General features: G+C 40.6%; 1 protein-coding gene across 4 annotated transcripts in view; it reads left to right on the top strand.

Annotated features, from left to right (window-relative positions):
- Positions 1 to 27,775, top strand: part of HIVEP2 (HIVEP zinc finger 2) — a 183,727-nt gene that overhangs the window by 44,241 nt on the left and 111,711 nt on the right. Inside the window, exon 1 of one of the 4 annotated variants that reach the window (XM_036024797.1) lies at positions 24,804 to 25,864. The exons of 2 other annotated variants lie outside the window; for them this stretch is intronic. The gene's annotated coding sequence lies outside the window, so the exon portion shown is untranslated. Of the gene's footprint in view, positions 1 to 24,803; positions 25,878 to 27,775 lie in introns of those variants that run through there. One more of the 4 variants, XM_036024795.1, reaches the window with a different exon arrangement.

The raw sequence follows: 27,775 nt of genomic DNA, 5'->3' as shown, positions 1-27,775 counted from the left end.
GAATCGTTGGTTGACGGCCAGTGCGCGCAAAATTCTGTGCACGCAATGGGGAAGTCAAGTTTCTGGCCTCAAGGATCTTAGAGTCTACATGGGTGACACAGAAAGAAATCAAGGGTGTCATCAATAAGAAGAGGGCCAAGGGTAAATCAATATACCCACATTTTTAAAATTGTGTACTATAACATGCATTCAGAAAAGGACATAGACAATTTAATGAATTTTCACAAACTGAAGAGCAGGTCAAAAACCAGAACATTGTCAGCGTTCCAGGAGCACTCTCCTGCCCTGTTCCACTCACAGTAAAACCCAGGGAACTACTAATCTGACTTTGAACACCACACAGATTGTTCTTATTTTTCTACTCTATATGCATGGAATCATACACTGTGTTCTCTTTTGTGTCTGAATTCTTTCACTGAACAATGTTAGTGAAATTTATTCATGTTTTGCATGTAACAATTATTCACTTCATTGTATAGAATTCCATTGTATGAGTATACTACAACTATAGTTTATTGACTCTACCATTGATGAATTTGTTTTTATTTTTCTTATTACAAATACTGCTCCTATGTCGGTTGTCATACATATCTGCTGGGTGTGTACCTAGGGATGGGGGTGCTGGATCGTAGGCTTTGTGTATATTCAGCATTAGTAGTGAACTGTCACGTACTTTTTCAAGAAGGTTGTACAGATTTATATTCTGCCCAACAATGCATGAGGATCCTAGTTGCCATCCCCCTGTTGTAGTATTTTCATCTTTTTCGTTTTTGGATTCTGGTACATGTTAAGTGGGGTAGCCTTGTAGTCTTAATTTTCATTCCTCTGATAATTAATGAAGATGAGCCCGTGTTCCTATGTGCTTGGTTATTGCATTCTCTCTTTTATCAAGTGCCTGTTTGAAGGCTTTTGTTCATTTTTCCATTAGGCTTTCTGCCTTTTACAGCATTGCTCTTAAACAATGAGTTATTTATTGAGAGCCTACTAAGAACTATGGTAGCATTTAGAGAAGGGACCCATATAGTTATAGTTTTGGCCAACATGAAGTTTATAATGTCGACCACTCTTTCAAAAAGCTCGGCAGCACAGGAGCGGTGAGAGGGTAGACAGAAGAAGACGTGGGGGCCAGAGAGCATTTTCTTTTTTTTATGCATGTGAACCTATTATGTGTGCTGACAAAACAGAGGCACTGGGGAGGAGAAGGTTGATGACAGGAAGGAAAGAGAATCATGGAGCAGAATCCTGGAGCAGCCAGAGTGCTCTGAGATCTAGGAAGAACTGATTGGGGCAGGAGGTAGGGACGCTGGGGAGGTGCGCTATGAAGTTCATGGGTAGAAACTATATACTGGAGAATTTTCCCTTCAAAACCCTATGTATGTATGTATGTATGTATGTATATGAAGGCTGTTATTTCCCTGGGAAAGTCAGATACTATTGAAGAAAATGGGGGATATTAGGAGTTGTCTCTGGAGCAAGAATAAACTGAGCAGTGATAGATAACCTTCAAAAGGCTTGGCAGAAGTGGGTCTGTCTTCGTAGGTGATTTTCCTCAGACGCTTTGAGTAGGTGACACAGGAACAAATCACGGTGATTTTTAGGATGGGCACATTTTGCATGCTGGTGAGGGGAAGGGTGAAATGGCTCCTAGTGGGATCTAGACAATACAGTGAAAGAAGTCAGGAGGAGAGGCAAATGAGGAGGGGGAGGGACATGGGGGGAGGAAGAGGGAGAACTATTGGAAAGGAGGGGTTAAGGAACTGGGGGTCTCTGACACTGACAGCAATAGAGTATGAATATGAACAAGTTAGGCGGTGTGAGAAGATTGATTAAAGTGGCCAGTCATATTGAACCAAATAGATCTGATTCCCCTGTAAGGGTTTGTGGAAAATAATCAAATACTTAAGCAAATACCTTTTCAAAAGAGGTTGTATTTTAAGTTTCAGCTTACCTTCTACATTATTAGTCAACTATTTTTTATTAAATGAAGACTTCTGAATAAGTTTCATTGGGGCATTTTCTTCTAATATCAGCCATAGATTCTTAGTTGGTCCAGTAAGATTGGTTTTCGATAATGAGGGTAACTGTAGAGACCCAATGGTCAAGCTTTAAACTAAACTAAAATGATGAAAATAGAAATCTGTTGCATCAGCAACCTCAGCTGAAACAGATTGGGCATGTCCCTTTAAACAGTTACATTTGGTGTCTTCGTTTAATCCATTTGGAGTCCTCATTTGACCCAACACACATTTGTGTTTTCTCACTTCTGCACATGGAAATAGATAATAGAGTGTGTTAAAATCTTTGGTTTAAATAAGAAATTTAAAGAGTAAAGTTTATATTTTCTTAAAATTGGCATCTGCATATACACATCGCTAAATGAAGAAGGCTTCTATAGAAGATGTGTTTATAGGAATTGGCAGATTGAAAATCCCGTGCTTTACTGTGGCATGTATAGAATTTACTTGTGCAGCTCACTGACAATGTGGATTCGAGGCCTGTCCCTGGCGTTGATGCTGTAGACTGTCCACAGACTCGACTTTGAGAAACTTACAATAGAGCTTCTAGCTTTGGACGATTACGACAGTACTGGGCACCACCCTAAGTCATTGTGACAAAGAAATAACACGGAAAGGAAGACAGGAAAAGATAAGGTGATAATAAGATGGGTGAAGGCAAGAAAAAAGACAAGGATTTAAGTCCTGAAGAAACCCTTACACATTTCTATGTTTTAAAAGGCAAATTTCAAAGGATGCTAGGTGGAATCACACCAGCTTTAAGATTACAAATGAAAACAATGAAAAGTGTGCAAGATTGCATGGAAAAAAACATCAAAAGTCCATGAAGAATTCTATTAAGTCCCCTGGTATGAATTCAAACTCTAAGTATTAAAATTAAAATGTAGCTATACTTTTTTTTCCAACAAGCTTTGGAACTGTAATATGATGGTATACTACTTGTGATAAGTTTTGGTTATGAAACAGGACTGTTACTATAAACAATTTAATTGGATTAGTTAATTTTTCTCCTGAATGTCAAATCATGCCAGTGAATTATCAGGGCAACTTTCTTTCTCCAGGATGATTTACTACTGCTGCTTAAGGTGGTTGTGAAGGTTAAATGAGGTCAGGATTCTACATGCTGGAGCTCCTGGGTTCCAGTTATTGCTCTGCCACTAACTCTATACTGTGGGCAAGTTAATGTGACTCAGTTTCCTCATCTCTAAAATAGGAATAACAGTAGTAGTGCTGACTCACAGAATTGTTGCCAGGTACATTGTGGACGTTCAGTACATGTTATCTTGAAACATGACTTCTATTGTCAAGTTCTCTGTTAAAAGTACCTAAATTAAAAAATGATTATTCAAATAAGGACATACATATGATTTTATAAAGTTATAGTTCTCTTGAGCGTTATGCCATTGAATCATTGAACACCTACTACTAACTGCAGTGAGAATGCTTGGGGCCCTACAATGATGTGTAAGAAGGTCCAACTTGGGACAGTTATCTATTGACTTAGTTTTCTTGGGTAGATATTATGCCGTGTTGGGAAATAGTATAGAAGTTTCTTGAAACTGTATTTCAGCACAAGTAAAAGACAGTTCATGAAGAACAGAAGGGGATATTAAATACTATATCATAACTTTAAATTTCTAAGCATAGCAGATCACACAAGAAAAGTTGCTGAGATTTTTCCAGTGCTAGATATAGGAAAATGGATGGAACAAAGGTATGGTATCAGAAAACCTGGATATTCAAGTGATGAATCTACCGTTTTCTAATTATACGGCTGTAGGCAGTTGACTTAACCTATGTCTCAGGTCTTCCCCTGGGAAGCAGGTACATAGATGCCTTGCTGAGTAGGTTGATTAAATGAACTGATATTTATAAAGATGCTTTATGAACTCTCATGTTAAGCATTTGCATGTTTTTTCATGATTTATATTATATAGGTCTTGTGGACTTTGAAGATCTATGACTCCAAAACAAACACTTAGAATAATGTAGCTTTAGTAGGCTTACAAAGAACTTTATTATTCTCTGCAGAATTACCTGTAGACCAATAATGGATGGGCAACTTGCCACAGAGGTAGGACCAAAAAAAAAAATCAACTGGAAGGTCAAGGAGGGCAGAGAGGTTGCATGACTGTTCTAAGGGAACAGTCGATAAGTTGTGGAATAGGAATTGGACTAGGGGGTCCTTCCCACTGCTCTCCATGCCAGTCCTGACTATTTCTCAATTGAGTGGATGAAGTATAGGCTTCGAAGTCAGACCTGAGTTAAAATCTCGGCTCTGTTAGTTACTAGTTGTAACTCCAGCAAGTTACTAAACCTCCGTGCGCCTCTTCCCCCTGCTGAGATGGGAGGGAACTTGCCTGGCAAACTTGTGAGCACAGCAGATCATGTCTGTAAAGTACCTGCCCAACAACTAGCTGATGCATTATTTTTCTTGTGATTATACATTGCCAAATTGCAGGGCAACTTGAATTACATGCGTGCTGAATAGGAGTACTAATACAACTAATAATGGCAATTGTTTAACTGAAGGGTTCTGTGTGCCAGGCCCTGTTCTAGATACAGTACACGTATGATTATCTTACTTAATTTCCAAAACATCCTGATGAGGTAATAAGTGTTATAGTTACCGCCGCTGAAGCTCTGGGGCTCTGGGAGTGTCACCAGTGTCCCTAAGGTCATCCAGAGAGTTTGTGGTGGAGCAGGTTTATGAACCTGGCCACTTGTGACTCCAGATCCCACTTTCCTAGTTACTGGGTTATTCCTGTTCCTCCCTGGCCAGTTTAGGGATGTGGGGCAGAGAATGAAAGGACTAGTTGTTTCACGAGAGTTGTTTTGTGAATGGGGTGAGTATTTGCTTTTGGAATCTTCACCATTCTGGTAGAGAGTATTGGAAGGGGTCTGTAGTCACCTATTATGTAACTTTGAGTGCGTGACGAAGCCTCGTGGAGCTCCATGTCCCTTCTTTAGTGCAATTATTATGCTTGTAATGCTTGCAGCGAGCATTTAAACGGGATGACCGTGGAGCACAGCCCTGGCAGCCATCACCGTCTCGCATCTCTGTCCCTGGGCCCTTCTTAAGTAGCAGCACAGCACTGAAGACTGAGCCGTGGGGATGCCCGCCTTCCTTTTACATTTAAACCAGTGGGGCGCTGTGATATTCAGCATTCGCCTTTTTTAAACCAGCAATGCTACCTCACAGGATATGGCTATTGATTACATTAAAATAGGTATGTGTTCACATATCTGTTGTTGATCAATTGTATTCTTTCGATAAATGCCTTTAATGAAGATAGGCACATCACATCGGTCTCTTCATTGATTTGCCTTCTGTGTCTGGGTCTGTGCACTTAGCTCATAGTCCCTTTAAGAGCCACTAGCCCTCAGCAAAAATAGCCTAGAGCAGCTCGGGTTACTGCCAGGCTCCAAAGACTCTACAGGGCAGTCGGGTGGCTCATTTCTTTGGCACGTACCTCAGCAGAGATGCAGGAAGAGCTTTATCTCCGCCAGCAGGGTGGTGGTCTCTGTGGATTTGTGCACCGGAGTCCCCCTTTAGCCAGGCACCCTCAGCTTTGACTTCTTCTGGACTCGCCCTCTTCTGCACGGGAGAAAGGCTTTTGGTTGGGCCACGCAAACGGCTTTGAAGTAGTTGTGACCCTGTCCCTCGGCCTGGATGCTGGAGCCTGCCTTTCCTCTCATGCTTGGGTTTTACTGTTTCTCTGAAAAATAAAAATGAAAAAGACATCAAAAGCCATAAAGACAAACACGTGCTTTCATCCCCAAAGTGGAAGTGTGGTGTTGTGACGGAAGGTCGTGGGAAGACACACCCTTTTCTCTGGACCCCTCGGGCCTGCACACGTCCGAATATTTTACTGCCCATGCCCAGGCCAAGGGAGAAAGAGGGCCTAGTGAGCTGTGAAGACAAACAGACAAACACATGGAATGGACTCCTTAATTAGGTCTAGTTTGTTCAATTGTGGAAAAAGAGTATTATCTCAAGAAGCAGTTCATCATGTGAGAGGGGACAAAGAATTAGCCAAAACAGACCATCTGGGGCCTTGTCTCAGAGATATTACTGAATTAGCTGAGGTAGAGAATAATAGAATTTTAACAGCGAGGTGGTATCCATCAGTGACTCGTTCTCTCATTTTGGGGGGAGGAAGGTGGGACCCAGAGAGGCTGGATGACTTACCTGAAGCTACTCAGCTGATTGGTAGTCTGGACCCGCAGCCCAGCACACACCTCGTTGCCCCCCATCACACTGCAGAGACGTGGTCCAGGGCAGGGTCTTTCCGAGCCCCTGTTGTCTTATCTGTAATTGGGGCTTGTACTGCCTGGTGTACCTTCTTTGTGAGGAATTGTAAGGATCTGCTAAGTGACTGTGAATAAAGACTCTTTTAAAAGCTATTAAATTATGCATTAGTATTAATAAGTATTAAATTATGTATATACATATACGTATGATGAGATATATGTACAGAGTGACACCTAATATTTTGTTAAAATTCTCCTTGTGGGAGCCCATTAATAAAAACCTGGGTTCTCTTTTAGCAATGTGAAACACCATGAAATTCCCAGGAATATAGCGGTAAAACTCTAGACTTAAAAGTTATTAACCTGATAATTGTACTTGCTGACTCTATTATTGCTTTATATTTCTGAAAAGTGGAAACAACAGAATTCTTGACCTGTCTTGAGTTGTCCTGAAGATAACGTTAAGGATGTATGTGAAGGCGCTTTTTGAACTGTAAAGCAGAGAAGTGAACTATTGTTATCAAATCCTGCTGAGGGCCGCAGACCCTGTTCTTACAGCACATATGGCTTAATCAAGGCCGTAAATTCAAAAGCACATTTCAACATTATTTGACCTTGGTGTCAGGTAAAACTGTATACTACAGATAGTGATTGCAATGGATTAATGAGTCCTTTTATTATGGTTTGCAAATGGAAGTGTAATTATCCTTGTAATTATTACTCTTTCCCTACAATTATTAATCTTTCCCTTTACCCAAATTGTCAAGACATATGCATAGGATACCTCATATTTATAGGACTTTATTTACTGTAATAGTATAGAAGGTAGAGATTTAAATGTTATTTTTACAGCTTTCTCAGTTGTACCATGTGCCCTAATATTTATGTGTCTGTCTTATGTCATGTGATTATTACAGAATATTTGTGAGTTGCAAGTAATGTTATTATTTGAAAGATGAGAGGTCAAAAGATTTGCCCAAGACCTCACAGAATGTGAATGGCAGGGCCGGGATTGGAAGCAAGCTCTTCTCGTCCCAAACCCTGTGCACTGCCTTTGTGTCCTGCCTCTCCGTGTTGTGTTGGGGGTCCCGTTCTGTGTATTTTTTACTAGTTTCTTTGTTGATACAGTCGTTCATTTAATCTGAATACTCTACGTGGAACTCTGTCATATGATCTTCTCATACTCCCTGGACTAGATCTGGTTGGATGGAATGGGCTGTTTCATGCCTGACTCAGTTCACAGAAGGAGAAGTATTGACACTGACCCTTGAACCTTGCAAGTTGGAGGGAAGGGGGGGCAGGCACTTAAAGGGGGGACCATTGATGTCAGAGTTGAAATAATCTTCACTGCCCAGTAGGGTAGCCTTCCCCACTCCATCTCATGGGGCTACTTACATTTAAATTAATTAAAATGTAAAAATCAGCTCCTCAGTCATAGTAGCCCCATTCCGAGTGTCAGCCACATATTACTCAAGTGGCTACTATATAGCGCCACAGCAATATAGAGATAAGCGTCTAGTCCAACAGGGCTGAGATAGATAATTTTGCTGTCTGATATGTGTGTATATATAATTGCATATTGGAAATGAAATCATTTTGTTACACATTTCTACCAGAGACAATAATAGGTACCATTCTCAGTAAGTGCCAGCGATTGGAGGAGGCACAGAGTGCAAATGTTACTCCATTTTATCCTAACACTGTTCCATAGATTGGGAACCTAAGGTTAAGAAAGGTTATGTAATTGCCTAAGATATGATAGGGCTATGAATTGAACACAGTTTTCTTCAATTTCAAGGAGAATGCTCTTTTGCTGTACCATGCTGTCTTTTTATCTAGTCTTGTTGGACAACACTGAGAGTTAAAATTGTCAGCGTGTTGCCCTATTGTTCAGTTCACTTTTGCCCAACAAACGGGCTGGCCACTGCCTCTGCTCGGAGCTGGAGGTGCATCAGTCGGCACCGCACAGCCTCTGGCCGCAAGGAGCTCCGAATCGAAGAGGAGTTCAGGCATGTAATGAACAGATATGGTGGCACGATCTCTGGCACCAGACTTGGTGTGAGGCAGTGAGGATCCACTGAAGGGTTTGATCCAGTACAGGCCACGGTCAGATACAGGCTTTATCCGACTCGCTTTGGGTGATGTAGAGCGTTGCTGGAAGGAATAGGTGAACTTAGGGTTAATTACTGTATTCAGGTAAGCAAACAGATCTTGAAGGCCAAAACGAAGGTCATGGTGATGTAGTAGAAGATGGATAAGAGCGGTAACGCGGTAAAATTGTCACGTTTTGGAGACTAAACCTGGGAGGAAGGAGCAGTTAAAGATGACTCCCGTGTATTTACCTAGAGTTACTAGGTGAATGTCTGGCCTCATGAAGGGAGATTAGGTGTGAGAAAAGGTTGTACAAATGTGTGTTTGTACGTGTGTTCGTGGAGGTGAATTGCACGGCGGCAAAGGGTGAAGATAATGACTTCATTGACCACATCCCATGAAATGTCCAGAAAGCAACCATATTTGCCAAGTGGAAAAGGCCGCTATGAAACAGTGAGCCATTTTAAGGGTGTAATTTAAAAAATTAAAAATAAAACAGAATCCTGACATAATACTGACACTGAAAGGGAGAAGTAACCTTGCCATCCAAACATGAGGGATCGCTTCTAGGCCAGGCACAGGAGAGTGACCTGGGGTGTAGTTTCCCATTTTCTTAAGGTAGTCGCAGTTTGAGAAAAGGTTTGTTGTCGTGATACTCCAGTAGTGACATAGAGGATGAATGTAAAGGTGGCGTCTAGAAAGCCTCACGTTGACAAGGCAGACTTTTTTTTTACATTTTCATTGGCATAGTCCCGCCTACCCACCCTATCCTGATAATTAAGTAATCTGGTGTTAATTTAGTGACCAGTAATTATGGTTGCTTGACATTTTAAAAAAAAGTTAAGGAGTGTTTTCTAACACTTTTTTGACATTTCTTAATTTTAAGCAGCGGTTTATTTCATTGCATTAGAGCAGAAAATTGTCTCACAGGTTAAAATAATTATAATGATAGCATAGGTTCTCATCTAGGGTAAAGCAGTTTTCTTTTCTTTTCAAAAATATCAGTTGTTTTGCTGATAGTACACTGAGCAGGGTGCACTTACTAAAACCGGGATTACGGAGGAAAATAATTTCTTACGGAAATCAGTCTGTGGTCTCTGGATTCGGAGTCATGTCTGCGCATTCTGAAGTAGTGCCTGCCTTGGAGATTGGCATTTTCAGAAACCGTCTGAGGATTCTCAGTTCAGATTTGACCAGCACAGACCACCATGGCAGAAGGCTGTTGCATGTATGATGTGGGTGGTTATTTCTGGGCGCCTTGTCTCGTTTTGAGCTATTTAAAAACATGAGCTTCTGTAAAATCTGAGGAGCATTTTTAGTTTCTGAATCAGTTAACTTGAAGAACGTTCTTCCTTTGTTAGCCAATGTAACTGTCTCATTTATCTTGTGTTTATTTTTTCTTGCTTCTTAAATTTTTTCCCTCATTCATTTGCACAAAGGGGTGATGACACCTTATGAAATACAATAGATTGTAGATCGAATTTGCTCTATTGTCTCGCATTTTCTGTGAGGAGTTAATTGCAGAACTGTGGCCGATCAGGAACTTTGTAGTATGTATGAGTGGAGTGATCGCAGGCCAAGTGTGTTTCTTCAGAGTTACTTGGCAGCGATCAACTAGAGGGCACCAGCGAACATTTCCATTTTGATTCTTTAAAGTAGGCCACATACTGTTGACACATATGCACAGGAGAGAAACGTGAACACTGCGAAATCTCGTCCTAAAAATAATTTTCACCTGTATTTATAGCAGTGTTACCAGACTTGAGGAAAGTGAGGTAGAGCCTACCAGAATTGGAAGGAAAATGTCATCTTTTTAACTGTGGATGGAAAACTTGGCTGTAAATAAAGCTCTTAGGTCTGTCCAAAGTTACAGCAATGTTGCTAATAGGTCTCCGCCAGTCACGTGGGTAGGATAGTTAATATCATTAAGCACTGAGATAAATTCTGTCACAGAGAGATGTCTTTTTTTTTTTTTTAAGATTTTATTTATTTATTTCTAGAGAGGGAGGGAGGGAGAGAGAGAGAAACATCAATGTGCAGTTGCTGGGGGTCATGGCCTGCAACCCAGGAATGTACCCTGGCTGGGAATCGAACCTGGGACACTTTGGTTCCCAGCCCGCGCTCAATCCACTGAGCTACTCCAGCCAGGGCATGAGAGATGTCTTGTGGCTAGTAATTAACTGGGTAACGATGAACATCTATCCACTGTTAGGAAAGGATGGGTAATTAAGACTAACAAATATGGTATGTAAGTAGGAGGCGTTCAAGTTCAGAGGCAGAATTTGGGTTCTCTCATAGCTGGTTGCCTTATCTGTGTCAGCACAGTGGTTTAAAGGGAAGTGGTGAGGGAACATGTTACATATTCAAACATTAAAATGTGCAAAAATCCAGCATTTTCTGGCATGTACGCTCCGTGAAAGACCTTCCTGTGCAGGGTAGCTCTGCATATGTTTGAGCAGGAGGAGTAAGAGAACAGATGACTTGAAAACTGGTAACATTGTTACACATGTAAAAAGTTATTTATCTTCTCATAAAATTAAAAAAAAAACCCAGGAATTCAGTTTGAGCAATGTCTTGTCACTCAGTGACAAGATAAAATATTTGCATATAACATTTTATTGATTGATTCATTAATTTTTTGGCAAACAATAATAATGCCTCCTATGTGTAAGATAGCATAGTAGGTGTACCTAACTAATGTGGTAATTATTTCTATGAAAGATCTAACCAATTTGGGGAAATTTAATTTGCAAATACAGTATGCAAAATGTCCGTTTCTTTAATGAAATTTATAATTAAGTAATAACTCTACTTAAAAGCATGTTTAAAAAGGATTTACATACAGAACTGCAATTTGTGTTCTGTTCCTAACATTTATTTTTAAGGCAACTAATGCCATTCTTCTTCGGACCAATTAAGTATTAATGTTTGGGAAACATACTTTTAAAAAGGTGGAATTGGTTTATGGTGGAAAACATGAACAAAGTTAAAGATTACGTGGCATTTTATAAGATAGTTGGTGGTATTGTTTAATGCTTATAAAATTGTGTTAAAATTTACTAAACAGCGTGTTATTGCAGGAGCTTATTTGAACCAGTTATTTGTGGTTATGTCTGTTGAGGAAGCTTGAACTTCAGCTCTCTCCAGCCTTTGAGCGGCAGCACGTTGACTTCAGGTCTCTTGTAGGAAAGTCTAAATGTAGGCTGTTGAATAATCCCTTTGAGGGCCCTGTAACTATTTTTATGCCTGGATATGCGTCATCAGTGGGTATTTTCTCTGGTGACTGCTTACATCAGGTCTCCTACCATACATTCTATCAGTGAGTGACTTATGATTGATGGGAACCACGGCTGCTGTTTAGCTTTATCTGTGACCTCAGCGAACGGACAACAGGAATTACCAGGCTGTTAAATTCTCTGAATGCTTGAAGACAGGGGCTCCCGGTGTTGATCCAGGCAGGTAGCGGAGTGATATTATTCACCAGCGGATGACGGGAGGAGGGACCAACGAAGAAAGGGGAGGGAGAAGGAGGGGAAGGGGGGAATTCCTTTTGTGAACAGCGGCAATTCTGGCTCAGCTGGTTCCTTAGCCCTTGGAGGCAGCGTGTGGGGAGCGGTGCGTTTCCTGCACCTGAGAAAGCTGACAGTCAGGACTTGGCCATGGAGACACCCGCTGACTCTGTGGGGTCGCCGGGGGAGGCGCTGAGTTCTCTGTAATTAGCTAAGGTTTTGTTTTTGCAATCAGTTGGATTTATCCATGAGCGACTGGACTGTTTTCAGTCTGTATAGAAAGAAGGGCTTTGAATTGAAAGGTGTGCCAAGCATTCCTAGAGATACATAGGAATCTGCTGTTGTCTTTAATCTGGATGTGTTTGGAGATGATTCTGAAAGTTAACCTCCACCTCACTTGGACGTGCTTTGGGGAGTGGAGCCATGCATTGAGATAGGAACGTGTAAATGACTTATAATCGCATGCATTATGATTCGGAAAAATGTTTTCTCATTTTCTTCCTTGTCTCCACCTCTTTCTTACACACGGTGGATAAGGTTCCTGAACTGTAGTGAGATTGAGTCACCATTGTTTTAGCTGATTACAATTGCTTTCCTAGGAACGTGACCGGTTCCTAAACTTGTTTGCTGGTCTCTGTCTTTCCGTCTCCTCACACTCCTCCTTTTCTTTTTTACCCTCCTCTCTCCATCCTTCCCTGACATTACTTTGTTTGCAAAAGTAGTTCTTGACTTTTTGCTGTGTTGCAGAAGAACGGGTCCTGTACAGATTCTGGCTTGCCCATGTGTGCTGGCTATCTCCAGAGGTTATTTTGTGTGTGTGTGTGTTTAGGTGACAATTAGACAAGATTAAAACTCCTTTTAGTATAATGGAATTCCATCATTTAAGCATTTATACAAAATTGGCTTTCTTTTAAGACTATTTTCTCTCTTTTAAGACTGTTTTCATTATGGAAATATAACATTTGTTGATTTGGGTTACAAAGGTTTTTAAAAAGATTATTTATTTATTATGAAGGCATATCCCCTGAATATGGGTGAAGAAGGGTGATGTAACAGAGTCCTAAGGTTACTTGTCACCGTAACTAATTTCTTCATGGCCTGTCTCCTAGGGACCAAATTCTGGGGTATACCACCAGAGCTTAATACCTTCAAGCAGGTGCTGTGTGGGGTAGAAAAACCCTAGTGGAGAAAGGGATTTTTATCCGTATCTTCTTCACCTCTTATAATTCCACTGAGTGGGCAGCAAACATTCTTAATTATTTTTACAGCCTCATTTCCAGTTAGCTCTCCAGATGCTAAAAATCTATCTGACTATCCAGTCATATTGTTTTAATTTTAGACATTTAAAACCATATTATTGGAAAAAGAAAGAAAAATGAGCACCACTGGAAACTTAAAAAACTTTTTCTTTTAAAAAATTGCTTCTTGAGTAAGCAATATGACTCATGCCAAGCACTATAATTTGAAATTTGTGAAAGATTAAAATTCAGAGCTCCCTGAGTTTTGAGTGATTAGTAGTTGCATGAATTAAGACTTCGTAATGCAACTAAATTAGAAAGAAATCATTAAAATATCGGTGAGATCCATCGTTTATTTCATCCCCCAGGTGCTATTGGTAACTAGTTTTACTTTCATAAGAGTAACGTTAGGTGAAAAAGATACATTTAGGGGTTAGTTCAGATGCTAACATTCTTTTTCTTCACCCTGCATTGTACAGGATGTTATTTGGAGCTATGAACTTCTCCCTCTCTTTAAAATGAATGTCTGCTTTCATGTGGGGGAGTGTGAGAGCAGCACCAAAGCGTGTAGGAGGGTTATGTATTCTTCATTAAAAATATATTTCACAAAGGATTATGGTTTGTGTGGGAGGGAAATAGCTGCTTGTCTGTTGATTGCATTGTGCTTATTGCATACAAGCAGTGTTTGAGTTTAGGCAGGATAACCTCCTTTTGATAATCTGATGACTGCCTCTGCTTGGAGAAGAGAATATAATTTCAAGGCTGCGTGCGATGGGCAACAGTAATTATTCTCTTTCTGGCGGAGCTTAGCATGGGATCTGCTTTGGTATTTTTATAACTACATATGCAAATCTTTTCTTCCAGTTTTTTTTTTCTCCGCTCTCCATGTGCAGAGCTTTTTATAATCTTCAAGACTGTGAAATTCTGAAGGTGTAATATCTAATGATACCAGGGTAGGGTGATGTGTAAATCTAAGTTAGAGCCGAATCTTGGTTTGAAGTGAGATCTTTTTGTTAAAGCAGATCCTTCACTGTGGGCAGATTCCACTGTATACTTGGTTTCCATGGAGACACCGTTATCACTTCAGGGTGATCCGGTTGTTCGAATGTAGTGAGCGTGATTGGTGTTCTGGCTTCAGTCCGTGCTGCTGATGGGGTTTCCTGTTTAATATCTGATTCTTTCACTCAGGTTCCTGTCTTGTTGCAGGGTTTACTTAGAAGGGTGATGCAAACACCAAAAACCTCCTAAAACATTGAAGCGATATGATTCTTAATTTTATCCTTGTATATGTACATTGCTCCAGTATTACATAAGGAAAAAAGCAACCCTCAAAATTACCTATGATTAAGATAATACCTAAAGGACAATGTCAGAACAATTGAATGATCCATTTACAAAATCTCATTCTGGGGGTAAAAATGTATCATTTGGCAAATGACTCTTTCACTTCTTACTGTGTAATTAGCATATTAACAGCAGTAAAGGGATTCCTTAGTTTTATAAATTCTACTTAGTGATTATTCAAGTTTTAAGAAACTTGATATTTCATGGCTGTCATTTTGCAGATGAAGAATATGAAACCTCCGAGTTTTATATTCAGAATTGTACCTTGCATTGACAGCGGCTAAGGGACAGCCCCCCGCCCCCATTGGAGCGTATCTGCTGGGAGCTGGAAGGCTTGGGCCTTATGTATACCATGACTGGAGGGAGCGTGGTGACCCTGGCCCAGTCCTCCTGCAGCCCCGATAATGGTAATAAAACTCTGCCCATTAGTTAGGTCAACGTTTGCAGCTTTGAATGTGTTGTCTTAATCTTCCTGTGACAGAGGTTGGCAAGCATCCCTTAGTGACTGATGCATGGATCCACTGTGAGGTACTCAGATTTCTACAACAAGATGTCATCATTTGAGTCAGCAGGGTAGTGTTCCTGTTGAATGGCGGCAAAGGGAAGGGCTGTCATCGTGCAGGAAGCTGGGAGCTCAGAGGTGGACACAAATCGCTGTGCCGACAACAGTGGGTGGGGATAAACGCATTCTGTTCTACCCTTTTCACTTAGAAGATGTATTTTCTATAAAAAGGAAGAACCTCAGATGCCTTATTTTTTAGTACAAATGATGGCACTCAGGTACCAGAATTCTCATCAATAGCATTCTTTAACCTAATAACATTGGATGACACTGTCTAATTGCCTCAAAACTAGAGGATGGACAGGCATCCTCTAAGAACACGTGTAGGGGTGTTCTCGCGATGTTTCAGACAGGTTGCTGTGGTTACCTGCCCTCATCTTCTCAATATTTACTTGCTGCAGAATTTCACTTTAGAAATATCCCCGTTGTGGAAAACCTTTAGACTTTTTTACTAGACACTTAAAAATTCTTGACATGGAGTTTTACAGATATCAAAATAACTAATTGCTGGCGGGTGCCTCATTTTCTATAAAAATCACAGCCTGACTCCTGTGCGAACTAGGTAAAGCCAGGCTGAAAATGGTTTCCTTCTGTTATTTGGGTTAGTTTTATATGAGTGGAGAGGTATTTATAACACCACATAGCATAGTCCAATAAAGAATTTATCTTCCTACTGAGGGAATAAGTTTATGAAAGACCAGGAATGTGTATTGCTAATCATGAAAGAGGATCTATGCCGTTTAAACCATAAAGCATAAGATAAACACCTTTGCCCACAAGAAACTTGAGTCTGGTGTGGGGAGAAAATGGTGTACGTCTCAGGCTTGATCCCAGCTGTGTGCTGGAGGCATTAAGGGTGACTGAGGTTGGAGCCCCAGTGGTTGGAGGAATGGGTGTCCCAAGAACAGACAAAAGAAAGACAAAACCAATGGGACAACGACAAATTTGATTTTATATAACTACTTTGTTCAGATAAGGGTATGAGGACCCTGAGGTCAGTTTGATTGTGGCTCTGATTTGTGCCTGGGCATTGATGGGTGGCAGGGATGAAGACAGTTCAGCCGATAGGCTGAACTTGGGAGACTTACAGTCACAGCCATGGAGGCCAAAAGGGTAGGTTTGAGCTCGGGTCTTAGTGGAATGGGGCAGTTTTTCCCATTTGTAAGGAAGTGCTGAGCAGACCCCTCTCTTTTATGTGTCAGACTGTCTTAAAGGAAGGTCACCAAATGCCTCTAAAGGTATAAAGCACTCGGGCCTCAGGGAACCTGGACTTTAAAGGCAAGTAATGATCTCTGAGAAAAGAGGCTTCTTTGTCATTAATGTAGGACACTTTGGTGACTGTGTCTGGTGGCAAAGGCTTGCCTGTCAGTCCCACTTGAGGCTCAGTTGTTCCCACTGGGAGGGTCCAATTCCTCTTTGACCTTTGTTCCTTCTCATTGAAGTGTCTCTTTCTCTCTCTCTCTCTCTCTCTTTTGAGGCGAGGGTGAGGCTTTTACCTCCTGGAACCGGGTTCAAGTTGTGGGAATTTTGGCAGAAGTGTTGAATTTAGGATCTGGTGAGAATTATTGTCTGAAATATCTGAACATTCAACTGTGCTTGTGGGTGGGGGCTGATCTCCGTTGGCGAGAGAACAAAGGAGGAATCTCAAAGAGCTCAGTTTAGAAACCTGGGAAATATTCTTATTTTGGGGACAGAAAGAAAAATAGAATCTAATAAAGAAGAGCAGTGAGGGAGTAGGTGGAAGCCGAGAAAAGTGCAGTACTAGGGGAGATGGATTACAGAACTTCCAAGTACTATCGCTTTTACTCATTCAATATATGTTGAGCCAGGCCCTGTGTTAGCTTCTGTGGGTACGGTAGTGAGCCAGACATTGTCCTTGTTCTCAAAAAATTCATTGGAAGTCAGATCAGGACGCAGGTGACACTGTTGAATGGTTTTTGCTGGATTGCAGTGTAATCCAGGGAGACAGAGCAGCTTGTTTGGAGAGGGCCATGGGAGAGGCAGACGGAAGGTCATGTGGAGAGACTGTAGAAGGCTGGTGAGGGTGTTCCTGAGATGTCTCCGTGATTCACGGTTGCCAAAACAGAAGTCTGATGGCCTGGGAAGGGTGGGATTAAGGGGCCAGAAGTCAGCATGAGGACAAAGAGTCCCCTCAGCAACTGTGAGGAAGTGAAAAACATCTGGAGAAAGGAGTCTGGTATAGCAAGTGGAGATCTGAGTTTAAGATAGAGGAGAAAGAAAGATTATAAGAGAGTAACGGGACTGAATTTGAGATGTTAGTGGAGGGCTTGAAAAGATTAAATGATTGACTTGATTTTAATGCTAGCTCATGGAATATTAATCTCTAACATTATTAACTATTATGCTTAACATTCACATCCTTCCCTGCCCCGCCCCCCCAAAAATCCCTTACTGTGTATGTCAACTACCACTGCCCTAGAGAGGTTTGTGGTGTCTCCCCTGGTCTACTGCAGCTTTTTAAATGGTGTCTCTGACTCAAGTTACTCTACCGGTGATCAATGCCTCAGCCCACTGCAAGGCACATCTTCCTAAAATATCTGTCAACTGAGACACATTTCTTGGCAATTTTTTTCTTAGGTTGGGAAAGTCTGTCTCCTGCCAGGACATCTGGGAAGCACAGAAAACACTCTGTACTTCCCCGATGTCATCCCCAGTGCCTACTTGTCTCATGTGGAACTTGGAGAGGACTGTCACTGATTTTTCATTGGTTTATGGGGTGGCTTTTGGCTGCTGATAGGACCATCTCTTCCTCCTCCAACTTTTCTCTCCAATAAAGGTGTACCTCTGAAAAATGCTTTGAATATTCACCTGATGGTCTGGACACTTGTTTAAAAATGTATTCTCATGTGTTATCTTATTGCATGTATAGATTGGCTACCATTTAGACATGAACCGGTCTGGAAAATATTGTATACAGAAGGCTGTATAGCTATGCTTTGGACTACATGTTAAAATCAGAAACATTTGTTAGTGATATAATGATTAATGAGTCTGTGTTCACGTGATGTTAGAGTGCACTCTGTTTTCATCACTTTCTCATTGTACTGAAGCCAGCGTAATTTGGATTTTGACAGTTTTTGGAGACAATTGACTGCATCAGAAGTTTAAGTGATATAAAAACTTTGCCTGACAATTGTGTACAATGTCAAGAATTGCCTCTGCTTCCATAAAAAATGATGAAGGGAATAATGTGCATGAAGATTAGTTCAATAGTGTATTGCAAGGGTGCCACATTGCCATGTGGGCTCCACTTTAAGCCCCTCCCCCCCCCAAAATCCCAAGCATCTGTTTGGAAGTTGCGACCCAACATCCTTAAAGTTAGGTTTCCATAATTAACAGGTGCATCTTTCTAAGGAGCAAAACTAAGGAAGAATAGTTTCAATATTTTTTTGTTGAAAAACCCAGTATTTTATAATCCTCATTGTTTTGCATCCCCTTTCAAAGGTACATTCCTCTTGAGAACAATAGCATAGTTTTTCAGGATGCTAAGATACATGTCTCTTAATTTTTCTTGTGCCTTTCACATGTTGGGATTAAAAGGCCAGTAAATGTTTGGGGTAGGAGTGTGAAGGACTCAACTGCCAAACTCTGTATTTTTCCCCCTTTGATTTCCTAATTTTGTCAAAAGTATAGTGATATACAATATATTAGAATGAAACACAATTTGAACTTTGGTACTTAAAGCATTTAAGAGAGACAAAATATGTAAATTCTAAATAACATGAAATGGAAATGTTTTTGAAATGGGATTTTAATTCTGAGCTGTAGATATACTGTATTATCTTTTAGATAATTAGAAAATATTTATTGGGGCACTTATTAGATATAATTAATTGTATTGTGATCTTGTATTCTTCACCAAATCTAGTTACAATTAGCTGGCTGGCTGATAAAAATTGAATAATTAAAGAGGACATACTTGATGAAAAATAATTAGGCATATATGTATTTCATGAGCTTGTAAGTACATATGTTGGGCTATGCAATAAAGTCAAAATGGTTAGGAAGACTAGCTTGTATTTTATGCCAAGTATTAGCAATAATAAAAGAAGCCTGCTTGCAATATATGATGTTAAAGAGAAGAATAAGATATGGAAAGCTGATATTTTTGTAGCAATCTTTATGCCTTCTTTAAAAATACATGTGTCATGGGGCATGTCCTGTAATTGAATTTTTCAAAAGTGCTTAAAATTTTGTATTTCACCACATTATTTTCTCCAACCTTGTGGAATGATTTTTGGTGCCAGTGTCGCTCAGTTTAAAGTCATTCTAACTTTTCTGGTGCTCTGTGTTCCTAACAGAGCTTCCCTGTGGTCCCGTCACCTCCATTTTCGCCACCACAAATGCAGGCTCCCACTGTCCGGCCACTGTGGACCACGGCATCTTCCACCTCGAACTGATCGTGTCCACTACCACCAGATGAACTTTGCACTAACTCTCTTTCAGCACCCCCCTCTCCTGCTCAGAATTCTTCAGGAGGTCTTTATTGTCCATAGGGTGGGAGGCAGCTTCAAGTTAAAAAAAAGAAAAAAGAAAAAAAAAAAGCTCTGGAGTCCAGAGACTGGCTTGTAAATTATTCTGCCTGGAAACATCATGGTTTTTCAAGACTCCTCAGATTTGCCTGTCTCTACCAAGGGTCTCAAGTTCCTCACCTCCAATAAATTATGCCAAAGCCACTGTTAATTCTCTGCCTTTGTATTTTTCAACCCTTAGCAGCATTTGGAACAGTTGACCGTCATGCCTTGCTTAGTGACGCGCTTGGTGCCCCAGCTTCCGAGACACTACACCTGTCAGGCTTTTCTCCCACCTAGCCTCTTGATCTCCTTCGCTGGCCTGCCCCTGTGTGCCGTGGTCCCCCAGGGCTCTGTCCCAAATCCCTTTATCTTCTTTATCTCAAACTTTCCTTCTAGCAGATATGAATAACCTCATAGTTTCAAATACATCTCTATGCTGACAGTTTCCAGTTTTATACCCATGGGTGGGTCTTCTCCTGTATTCCCAACCTAAATACTCCCTCATTATGTGCCCTTGGCTGTTGGAGGGATATATCGATGTTAGGATAGTCAAAGGGGAACTATTGATGTTCTCTTGCTACAACTCTGCCCCCGCTCTGCTCTCCGTTTTAGTAAAGAGAACCACCATGCTCTCCATTGCTCAGACCAAAATTCTAGACTTCATCTCCTTCCCTCTGGCCTCACATTCAGCGCAGCAAAGTCCTTTGGCACTCTCTCCAAAGTAAATGCAGAATGTGAGGTCTTCTTGTTTCCTCTGCCATGGCCTCTGGACAAGCCCCCAGCATCTGTCCTGGTCTGTTCCAAAGGCTCTTCACCAGCCTCCCTGACTCCACAGTCCCCAGAATAGCATGTTATGTTTAAATTATGTACCATGTTCCCGTGCTAAAATTCCTCCAATAGACTTTTATTACTCTTAGAATAAAACCCAAGCCATTCACTGTGGCTCGCAGGGCTTGCCTCCCTCAGCATATCTAGCTGGGCTTCATTCTGCTCCTGAAACTCATTAAGCTGTTCCTCTCTTGGTCTTTGCATTTACGGTTTTCTTGCCTGAAATGCTCTTAACCTGCATCTCAGATACGTCTTCTCTTCATTAAGTCTTACATGTCACTTCTTTGAACAGGCCACCTGTGACCCATGTTGGAGTAGTTTCTTACGTCTATCTCCAGTTTGCTTTATATCACATTAGTGTCTCCATAGAACTTGTCAGAACCTGAAATGAACAATGCAATTGTTTATATGTGTTTTTTTGTCCCACTATGGACTGTCTGAGGTCAGTGGCATTTTGCAACTCACCTCTGCATTTCAGTGTTTAGTAAATAGTATTAATATGTAGTGGACACTTGAAAGTATTTGTTGACCCCTTCACCACCTAGAGCCTGACTTCCTTATCTATAAAACAAAGTTGGTAGGACAGGTGACCTCTGAACCCACCCTACCTAGATAGATTTAGTTCTTGTCTTGTCTTGTCTCTAGCTCTCTGATGGGGTCCACTTGACCTCCCTAAGGTCTTATAAATGGGCCATGTTTCTTCAGGTCTTCAGGCCTTTGCTCACTCTCTTCCTTTCCAAATGTCCTTCCTCTCTTCTGTTCCAGCCACAATCTTTAAGGATTTTCTTTTTTCTCCTTTTGTCTATACCCCTCAGAGAGGAATGCAGTTGTTTATGTGAACATGTCTTGCCTGTCCTATTACATGATTAGTTCCTAAGCGTGAAGCTATAATTGATTTATAGTTCTAACACTTTTGAATCTCCATGGCAACTATTATGATGCTAGCTCATCGGGCACACCCAGTGCATGCCTCATAACTGACAATGAGGGCAGTGTGTTTTCCAAAAACCCTGATTTCAGAGCAATAAAAATGTTTGCACTGTTTTACTAATTTTCATGGGACAAAATACACTTTTAAAAACCAACCAAGCATACCTTTATTAAGCCTAAAATAGAGGGGAAAAGCCTGAAAAAATGGAAATTTAGACTTAGGATAACATGGTATTTTGCAAACAGTTGTAAGCAATCTTACTAAAAAAGGTTTCTATAAAAATATACTAATAGATAGTGGAAAAGAGAAATAAATGGGTATCTTTAAATTATTATTAACTCAGGTTAAAGCTCAAGTTGGGCGTTTAATTTGGATCAGTTTGTTCAGGTATTTGGAATTCAGAGAAGCTCTATGAAAATATCCCACCTACACATTTTCAATATCCTCTTCCTGCTTATCTTCAGAACAGCTTGGTTCTTTTAATAGCAAATGGCTGAGTGGAGGGGAACCAGTTGTAGAGGGTAAATTTAAGTACAGTATGTCCTTCCCATTCCAACTAGAAGTCATGCTAACTGCTCAGGGATTGGTGCAAACGTGTTTTCTTCTTCTTTCTTTCTTTTCTTATTTTGCTTTTGGTAAGGTCCCTGATAATTCAGGAGGATGTTCCTCATTTCCTATACAAATAGAAGAATTACTGGTCAACTTTAAAAAATTACAGGAGCTAGGGAACACCTCATCTATTCTTTTTCTAAACATGTTGATTTATTGTCATCCTTTCCGAGGCTGTTTTTAAAATTTCCATGGGCTAGATAGGAAGGGCTCGTGTTGTGAAGAGTCACAGGCTTGTTTCTTTACTTAATGCAGAACCAATGCTGCGTGTGATCATGCTTAATTCAGTATATACAAATGCTAAATTCCACTTGATACAAGGTGGCTGGAAATGTGTGCTCCAAATAAAGAATAGGCATATATTCTGTTCATGGATTAACTGTTTTCAAAGAAATCAGTCAAATACACTTACAGTATTTTTTATGTTTAATAATATTAAAAACACTTAGTGACTCATGGTAATCATTGAGTGCATCAATTATTTGCGAAGTGTATTGTCATTCTAAATAATGCCAGTGATTGGATTAATTCTCGGTCTGTCCCAGAATTTGCTGTTTTGCATAAACAGCTTGTTTTCAAGCCATCCATTTCTTTTGGAAAAGTAGAGATGAGAAAACCGTCTGTTTCTATAAATATCTTGTTCAGGGTAAATAGCCCTCTCCCACCCCCCCTTGAATAGATGCAAAGGATTTCCCAAAAGGTTGCCATAGTTTTGCATGGGAGAGCTCAGACAGTGCTTGTGGGGCATACTGCCGAGTGATGAAGGCAGGTGGGTCTTGTTCCCTGTTCCTGTGCAGCAGCCTCACACCTCCGTCTAAAGCCGGGCCGTGTCTGTAAACAAAGTTTGCTGTGTGATGCATTAGGATTGACGTTGCACATTCTTTCTGTTAGGGGAACACTGCTGATGTGGGTGGTGAAGAGGTTGTGTCCTGTGGCTCATGGTGACTCTTAGATCCCTTGGAGAATTAATACCCATAGAGCTTTAGAGAGGCCTGGAATGTAGGAAAACAGTGCATTCAGGGTATTGCGATTAAAAAGGGTGGGAACCATTGGAATAGTATATTGCAAAATGTCAAATGGGAAATTTATGAACTGTAAGAAATGCTGCATGCAATCTTAGTTCAGTCCTCAAAATTGGCCATATGAGGGCTAACTTCAGTTGTAGGAAAAGGGTAAATATTTAATTTAGACCTATGTGTTTAGGTAAATCACACTTAGATTTGGTCTGGTAGGATGACTTGGAAGTTTTCCTTCTGTTTTTAAGTCAATATGTGAATGCTGTTCGAGTGAGGACTGACTCTGTGATATTCTGTGGTTTTCTTCCTGGTGAGCCCACTGGCTTGCCAGCCCCCGACTCGTCAGCGGCTGGTCCCTCACCGAGTAGTACTGTGATTTTCACTAGCCATTTGTTTGAACATAAAAAGATGGCATTGACTTATATTTCAAAATAAAGTGAGTTTGAAAGGTTTTATGAAATCACTGTTCATTTTGATTAGTTTTTGCTGGCAGCTCCCTGTTCTTAGGCTTTGTTCTTGGTTGATCATAACTGTTTAGGAAAGGTTGCAGCTTTTTGGAAGTGGTCCCAAAGGCTCATTGTTCCAGACATCGGACATCCTTACGGTATTCAGCTCCGACAGTCCTTGATCTAAAACAGATTAATTGCTAAACATTCAGTGAATAATTAACCATTTGACTTGTCCCCAAGTTATATACTCACTGGTTAGAAATGATTTCCCAAACTACTAGAGATAAGGGAAGGTCGTTCCTGGTTTCATAGTGTCCCCTTTGTTACCGACTTGCGTGTCTGTGTGAGAGGCATCAGCTGATACCTACACACGGGTCCAACTCCTCGATCAAACCACTTCCTGGGGTTTTCTCGGGTAATGGCAGTGATTCAGAAGATACCACAGTCGCTTTAGAGGAACGCTCCCCGCGTGTTACTCGGGGCCTGAGTGACTGGGAGCTGTCACTTTCAAAAGGAACATTTTTGTTGCAGTACCATTAAATCTGAGTTCACTGTTGCTTACAGTTGCTTTTCAGCTGGGTTGAGGGTTGCTTGTCTCTGTGTTTTCAACAATATATATTTTTAAGACCATTGGTTTTTATAGTGGTGGACTAACAGCCTAATTTCCATTAGTTAGTCAATCCATGCCTTTGTTGAGTCTCCACAGTATACAAAGTCCTATGGTAGACAGGGGTCCAGGGGCCGGGGGAAGGGGAAACCAGCAAAGGAAAGTCATTTGTAGTTGCCTTCAAAGGGTAGTAGTAATTGGGGAGCTAAGAGAGGAAAATGGATGGGGGCCAAATAGGGTGCTAATACAAACATTTCCACTGTACTGGTATAAATACGAATTTCTGTGATTTCAATTTCTGAATCTATTTACATAGTATAGTTCAAAAGGAAAACTTTGTACTTTTAGGATTTCATTTGTAATATTAAATTGCAGATATAAGATTGTGTTCATAAAGTTTTTGATTCATTTTATCTTCCTTAAAAAGAAAATAAGAATTTTCCGAATTATTTTGGAGTCACAAGATATATGTTCTTTTCTGGCCCCTCAGAAACTCCAAAGTTGAATTTTCAGCCATAAACCAGAACTTTGGGAATTGAAGTCACTACTTTTCTGCTTGGTTATTCTGACACTTGGCTTGCCTTTTTCCTTCTTCTTTTTTTTAAAAGATTTTGTTTATTAATTTTTAGGGAGGGAAGGGAGGGGGGGAGAGAGAGAGAGAGAAAGAGAGAGAGAGAGAGAGACACATCAATGTGCGGTTGCTGGGGGTTATGGCCTGCAACCCAGGCATGTACCCTGGCTGGGAATCAAACCTGCGACACTTTGGTTCCCAGCCCGCGCTCAATCCACTGAGCTACGCCAGCCAGGGCTGCCTTTTTCCTTCTAATGCTGCCTGAACATCTCCTCTCTTCACGGCTGGGTGGTCCAAATCTAATGAAATATGTATATGAAAATATTCTGTAAGCTGGAAGGCATTATAAATACGCATGCACTATTATTATCATTGTTATTGTTTTCACATATTCACTGCTTTGCATTATTCCACCCAAGAAACTGGTAGTTACTTCTGAGATGTCAGAGATGATTGTGGCTATTTCAGTGGAGAAGCCACTTTCTTCTTCAGCTGAAGGAAATTGAGCACACTGAAAAGACCCTGTCTTAAACAAAATGTTGATTTTACCAGTCCTGTTACTGAGGTCTTTACCCAGATTGTCAGGCAAAGGGAGTGTTAGGGGGGTTTATGAGTGGCAAACATTCTGTATGTTTATATATGGATGGAATTGTGCATTGTTTGGCTGTCTGCATGGCATAAGGCTCACGGCACATAAACTGATATTTGGCTTTATAAAATAACTCCAGTTTTAAAATGAGAGGCTGTTCTTGGTAAAAAGTGCACTCTGGAATCCTATTATCCTGCTCCTTGTCCTGGTTCCTTCATTTCGAGCCGGGCAAAAATTGGACAAATGTTTCATCTCATAGTGCCTCAGTTTTCTAAACTGTAAAACAGGGGCAGTTTTGTTACATGGTAGGGTTGTTACAAAGCTCAAATAGAATAATGCATCTAAAGCAGTTTGTACTCAGTATGGCTTAAAAGAAGAAATAAAATCTTATGTTGAAGTGACAGAATGCTGTCGTAGGTCCCATCTGATGGGATTTGGTTGAGTTTGATGATACATCTCCTGAGGAAGAGAGACGGAGGAGGGGCGAGAGAGCAGAAGGGTGTGTGGGGAAGCTGAGAGAGAAGGTGCAGTGCCTTGGTAACCCATCACAGAAGCAAAACCCACATGCTTTGTGGTGGTTGGCAGGTTGCAAAGGCCTTTTACGTACATTTATTTCACTGAGCCCCCACAATGTCTATTTTACAGGTCTGGGGACCGTGTCTTGGAGGAGCTCAGAGACTGTCTTGCAGACAGCAGTCCATGAGTAGTGCAGTGAGGTCAGAGAAGCAGGTATCCTGGGCTTGGGTGGTCATTTCCTTTCTGGTCTTTCTCTCTGCTCATGAAACATGCTCACTTGTATATTAACCTTGGCACTGAACCCCAAAGGAGCAGAGGGTGAGGGTGGTATTTGTGAGGATCCGGGGATCTCCTTCGGGGACACCAAGAGCACTGACCCGCAGCTGCTTAGGGCTGCCTGTGTGGCGGGAAGGTGTTAAGCGTCCCCATTCTCTTCCTGGCCTCGAGTGACGATTGTGTTTCATCGCTCCAAAGGGCCATTTCAGACCAGCGTTCTGTAGGAGAAACTTTCCGTCTTTCCTTTGTGCCAGAAGGGATGGTAATGAACACTTACTCAGTGGTTGAACACATGTGGTACAAATTAGTAGTATGAATACCCTTTTAACCCATGCCTTTTTTGGGGGTCACTGTGTTGATCAACTTGAAATTATTAAGTAAAATTACTAAGGAATATAATGTGGGCCTTAGTTTGATTTAAGTAGGTCTTCTGATGGTGGTTCAATTGTACATCTTAAAATGCTGGTTGTTATATAATACAATTTCACTTGGGTTTTTTTTTTTTTTTGGTTCTAAGATTAAACACAGCTTTAAAGTTCGATTTCCTCCTTATCATGTTCATCCTGTTTGTCATATTAAAACCAAATGATCAAAGTAAATTCAGTGTAGTGCTTTAGAATTTTACAAATATATTGAGAACAAATTTTGAAACTGGAAGAATTATTTCATACCTGTTAATGATAAATGGTTGAAATGATTTTTGTATTACATTAGAATGCATGATTTTGATGAAATCATTTTTTACCCTGGATAAAAAATTTGTTTATAGTTGGTACAATATATTTTTGTTGAATAAGTAAATTTATTTTCATGCACTAATTTTTGATTAGTCATAATACAATTTTTTTTTGGTTTACACGCACTTTATTTTTCAGAGGATAGGCAGGTAACAGTGACTTGTTTGTCTGAAGTAACATCCAGGCCAGGGTTTCTGAGTCTTAGCACTGTCAGCATTCGGGTCTGGACAGTTCTTTGCTGTCTTGTGCATCTAGGGTGTTTAGCAGCATCTCTTGGCTGCTACCCAGTAGTTGTCAGTAGTATTCCCTGTTCCCACTCTTCACAATGAAAAATGTCTCCAGACATTGCCAAACATCTCTGAGAGAGCAAAATATCCCAGGTTGTGAACCACTGATGTGGGATTTTTTCAATATATATTCAAATTTTCTACCTCACCCAAAGCTGTGAATAGACGTTCAGAATCACACAAAGAAGGAGAAAATACTGTAGAAGCAATACATTGTACATATCAATTATGAAAAAATTAGATTTTTCAACAATATGGTTTGAAATGTTTTCTGATTAACAGTTACTGTAACAAATCCAATTAGCCAGAATTTCCAACATTTGGATGAATATTTTATCTTACTTTCTTTCAAACTAGATATGTCCCCTTGATTCTGAATTAATGTATCACAATGACTTGGTAGTGTTTTTTTTTTTGAAACTTCAAACATATGGAAATATATGATTTGCCACATAGTAAATGCTCTCTCATGAGAACATTCTGTGTTCCTTTAATTGCCTTCACAGATGAGCGTGTGCCTCTGTGAAACAGTTGTGCAAAAGCTGCTGAGCATGGGTTTCAGAAGTCTTTTTATGGACTTTTTAGTGGACGTTTTGGCATAAGGAGACAGAGCAATACACCTGGTTATTAACAACCGTAGGAGACACACGTTTCACTTGGCCCAGGAATTAAGTGAAGGCTCTTTAAAATGTGTTTTGCTAACCATAGAACATGTTTTTATTCTCGTGAACCATGGCTGAAGCTTTAGCCAATCAGAGGGAGGAATTCACTGTACAGTAAAAGGAAGTATTTGTTCCGTTATTGTAGTACA

Source organism: Phyllostomus discolor, chromosome 4 (genome assembly GCF_004126475.2).
Source record: "Phyllostomus discolor isolate MPI-MPIP mPhyDis1 chromosome 4, mPhyDis1.pri.v3, whole genome shotgun sequence".
NCBI classification, from domain to species: Eukaryota; Metazoa; Chordata; class Mammalia; order Chiroptera; family Phyllostomidae; genus Phyllostomus; species Phyllostomus discolor.
The sequence above is the reverse complement of the archived record's forward strand: the minus strand, read 5'-3'. Positions and strand labels throughout refer to the sequence as shown.